The sequence below is a fragment of the Portunus trituberculatus genome, chromosome 16, assembly GCF_017591435.1.
Source record: "Portunus trituberculatus isolate SZX2019 chromosome 16, ASM1759143v1, whole genome shotgun sequence".
Taxonomy (NCBI): domain Eukaryota; kingdom Metazoa; phylum Arthropoda; class Malacostraca; order Decapoda; family Portunidae; genus Portunus; species Portunus trituberculatus.
Genome location: NC_059270.1, coordinates 11,207,945 through 11,212,692, shown reverse-complemented (window position 1 = coordinate 11,212,692; position 4,748 = coordinate 11,207,945). Strand labels below are relative to the sequence as shown.

At 38.6% G+C, this 4,748-nt stretch overlaps 1 protein-coding gene across 4 annotated transcripts in view; it reads left to right on the top strand.

The window, feature by feature from the left end:
* Positions 1 to 730: 730 nt before the first annotated feature.
* Positions 731 to 4,748, top strand: part of LOC123504666 — a 156,727-nt gene continuing 152,709 nt past the window's right edge. For 3 of the 4 annotated variants that reach the window (XM_045255428.1, XM_045255423.1, XM_045255425.1), the window contains exon 1: positions 731 to 923. The gene's annotated coding sequence lies outside the window, so the exon portion shown is untranslated. Of the gene's footprint in view, positions 924 to 3,603; positions 3,608 to 4,748 lie in introns of all 4 variants that reach the window. The other variant, XM_045255427.1, reaches the window with a different exon arrangement.

Genomic DNA, 4,748 nt, shown 5'->3' with positions numbered 1-4,748 from the left:
GGAAATAATGAGCTCTGAGCTCGTTCCGTAGGGTAATGTCTGGCTGTCTCGTCAGAGACTGCAGCAGATCAAACAGTGAAAGTGAAACACACACACACACACACACATCTTCGTTTTCTGACGATTAAATGTTTGTGATGCATGCGATCATGTGCTTCTGCATTTTGTAAACTCGTAGGAAGTAATGTTGAAATCAAATTATTATCAGTATTGTTTTATGACTTGCTGTCTCTGCTTTTCTTGTTGTTGTTGTTGTTGTTGTTGTTGTTGTTGTTGTTGTTGTTGTTGTTGTTGTTGTTGTTGTTGTTGTTGTTGTTATTATTATTATTATTATTATTATTATTATTATTATTATTATTATTATTATTTATTTTATTATTATCATTATTATTATTATTATTATTATTATTATTATTATTATTATTATTATTATTATTATTTGTTTTATTATTATCATTATTATTGTTATTATTATTATTATTATTATCATTATTATTATTATTATTATTATTATTATCATTATTATTATTATTATTGTCATTATGCATTTTGTAATTTGATATTTCACAGGATGCGTATATCCCATACTGTAGCGTACTACCTGTTCACTCATGAGGTCCTATTGCCGTGTCGTTCTGTGATGACAGGCGAGCACGACCCGGTACGACAAGCGTTCCCTTGGCGCGGCAGCGTGAGGACAGCTTGGGCGGAGTGGGTCGCACCGCCCGCCGCCCGCCTTAGTCCATCGGCGATGATGGAGGATGTACACACCCTGCAGTAGCGGAAGTAACATTATACAGTGTTTGTTGTGTTGAGATTCTTATATGTGGTCTTGAATGAGAACAGGCAGACATAGGACTGTGGCATCACCTCGCGTGGAATTCTTGGTAGTTGGGCAGGTGCGAGGCGAGGAAGGAAGCAAGGTAAGTTTGCACACATGCGTTCCTTCTTAGCTGACTATAATACCCAGTCACTTGCAATCACTGTAAAACAGTTCATTACATTACAAATTTGACTTCGTGCACTGCAGTCGATCAATATTCAAGTCTTCCAAGCTGATGTGAATGGTTTTCAGAAAAATTTGTGTGCAGGTACAGTACGTACCTCATTGAAGTTTCCCTGAGTAACGTTTGCTTAACTCTCCTACCAAAGCTTTTCTTACTTGATGAGTTACATTTGACATCCGTAAGGTACAAGTAAAGCATATAGTGTTCATCCTGTGTGTGTGTGTGTGTGTGTGTGTGTGTGTGTGTGTGTGCGCGCGCGCGTGAAGGCAGCATCAATCCGTGAGAGGGGCGGATGACGCGAGTGAATAAGCGGCTCCAAACACTGCCTGGGCTACAATGGCTGGACTATATATTAACTTTCATTAAATATTACAGCATGATTGCATAATTGCACTCACCATACTATGGCAGTCGAACCTTTTTCTATTTTTTTTGTAGAGGGGTAAAGAGATGCAGATTAAGTTATACGGGATAAGTAGCAATGCACACGTTGTTATTACATATGTGCATAATTATTGTTACTATTTTTTCTCATAGGATCAACTAAGAGGCTCCAAAATGCGTAGTAGTTTAGTTAGACGAGATAGAAACGACAGTAATCACTTAGTACATATATATGATTTTACTTATCAGAAAAAATAACCATAATTCCGCCAGGATGAGACTGACGTAATCCTGGGCAGAAGCACATTCCGGGATAATAGCTACAACACAACGAGAGGTAGAGGCGTAATTATGCTCAAACTTATCCTGCCACTCGGTTCAATGCTCCTAATAACAGAACAAAAAGTAAATAAATAAAGGGATAAATAATGGCACGTTTTAGTTCAAAGTTTTCCCTCCAATTCACTGTAAATGACACTCTGATAACATCACCTGATTTGGTTAATTCTTGTATGAACAAATATAAAAACGTCATGCAATGGCATAAATTACAAATATTCACGCCTTTAGTGTCTTTCTAGAGTGTTTGATTTTACAATAGTATAACAGACAGATAGATAGATAGACATAGATGGAGAGAGAGAGAGAGAGAGAGAGAGAGAGAGAGAGAGAGAGAGAGAGAGAGAGAGAGACTACAGTACACTATGGAAAGAAATCGAGGTGTGATCTGTAGCTGTTATTGTTTGTCGGGCAGTCACCCACCGGCGCAGATGGACCGTCTCCTGCTGGGGTGAATATTACATTGTTTCCTACTTAGTGGTCATACTTGAGAGGTTCTAGAGTCTAGACTAACACGGGGGACTATCTTTGAAGTCTATAGAGATCATCAACCAGATTCTCATGGATATCTTTCTCTGCTAATGCGATTTTTCCACCAAACTTATAGCTACTTGTGTAATGCATTGTTGAAAACCTTAAAAACTTTCACTAGGGCACATTGAATATAACCATGATAAAACCCTGAAACGTTTGAGAGTCCCCCAATAACTATGCATCACCATACTCCCTCTTCTCTCCTCCTTCTGCAGTGGTGAACGTTGCAGTGTTGTTTGCTCGCCAGTAACGAAGGGGCGTGGCAAAGGGAAGGGTTGGGTCAAGCTGAATGGGAGGCTTAGGGCGAGAATCGAATCAGTGTCATCAGTAATCAGGTTCAGCCGTGCAATACAGGCAGCTATTCAATAAAGACAATGTGGAAAGGTTTGGCGTCAGTCACAATGTACGTATTGCAGCGTTGTTGGAATACAAAATCATGTTGAATTAGTACGTATAAAGAGTGTAAGCGATGTGTATTCATGTTACCCTTTATTTATTGTGTGTACTGTGTAAACTCTCTCTCTCTCTCTCTCTCTCTCTCTCTCTCTCTCTCTCTCTCTCTCTCTCTCTCTCTCTCTCACTTTTATATGGTTAATTGGATAATATTTCATGAGTGTCGCTAAAACGAAACTAGGACAGTGCCAAAAAATGACAATTACATGATTTTAATAATTTTAACGAAACAAGAAAGTTTTTTTTTTCTCTTAGTAGTAGTAGTAGTAGTAGTAGTAGTAGTAGTAGTAGTAGTAGTAGTAGTAGTAGAAGTAGAAGTAGTAGCAGAAGAAATAGTAGTAGTAGTAGTAGTAGTAGTAGTAGTAGTAGTAGTAGTAGTAGTAGTAATAGAAGTTGTCATCGTTGTTTCCCTCCTCTCTCTCTCTCTCTCTCTCTCTCTCTCTCTCTCTCTCTCTCTCTTTCTCTCTCTCATATAGTGGATGGGTTGTGTCGTGTCGTTGTCTTTCATCCAGGGCTTAGTTGTCAGAGCTCCACTTGACCTGTCACTCTCACCCTTTACCTTTCCCGCCCTCTCTCTCTCTCTCTCTCTCTCTCTCTCTCTCTCTCTCTCTCTCTCTCTCTCTCTCTCTCTCTCTCTCTCTCATAGTGGATGGGTTGTGTCGTGTCGTTGTCTTTCATCCAGGGCTTAGTTGTCTCTCCACTGACCTCTCTCTCTCTCTCTCTCTCTCTCTCTCTCTCTCTCTCTCTCTCTCTCTCTCTCTCTCTCTCTCTTTTCATTTTCATACCCTCGATTTCAATGTTTTTGGTTTTTATCAGAAAGGAAGTTATAAAAATGTGTGGAGAGAGAGAGAGAGAGAGAGAGAGAGAGAGAGAGAGAGAGAGAGAGAGAGGTATCTTCTTCTCCTGTTTTTCACTTGCTCATTCATCTGCTTCCTTGTCTTCTTCACAATTATTATTATTATTATTATTATTATTATTATTATTATTATTATTATTATTATTATTATTATTATTATTATTATTATTATTATTATTATTATCATCATCATCATCATCATCGTTTTCTTCATCCTCACCACCACTAACACCACCACCACCACTACCATTATTATCTTCCCTCTCATAATCACCACCATTATCACCACCACCATCACTAGCACTGCCATTAAACCATAGGCATCCTCCTTCTCCCTATTATCATCATCTTTCTCATTATCTTCACCACTTCATAATGTCCTCACCACTCACTTCCCTGTCGCTGTGTTGCCGTGTGTCTCATGGCGCGAGGTGACAGGATGCTTATAATGTCTCTTATTGTCATCCTAATGGGCGGAGGAACGGGAGGAGGCGGGGCTGGTGACGGAGATGAATGGAGAAGATGGAAGGGAGGGATTGACGGTGCCGGAAGCAACAGTTTCTGCTGGTGATGATAGAAGTTTGATTTTCTTTTTCTTTTTTTCTGGTTGTGCAATGTTTTTCTTCTTTTTCCCTTTTTATATTTTTGTTTTTGCTGAGGACGTTTACTTGAATTGGTGTGGTGAGCTTTAAGGTATGTGCCACTGTGGCATATATACTCCTTTTTTTAATGAAATTTTTGCTACGGTATATTTAGTTAAGTTTACTTCGTCTTATTACTTGTTGATCAAAGCTAAGGGGGAGTTGAGAGAAAAAGGCGATCAGAATGCATTACATAACCGAAGTATTTTTTCATCTTGTCTTAACACAGTCTAATCCAATTCAACATATTCTTATGTGAGCTAGCTTGACCATCCACCATCCAACCCAATCCAACCCCAAGCTGTTTCAATTTAACCCAGCTTATACTAACTTAACTTAATCAAACTCAAACTAACCTAACGTAACCTAACAATTTAATCCAATCAATCTTTACTTACCCCAAAATAAGCTAGGATGACTGATTATCATATGACCTTTAATCTTTGTTTACCTGCTCACTTCCTGGCTATTTACCTGAGTTTTCCTTCTGGCTAGCAATCTTAAACTTCAGATATTAGTCAGTACTAATATTAT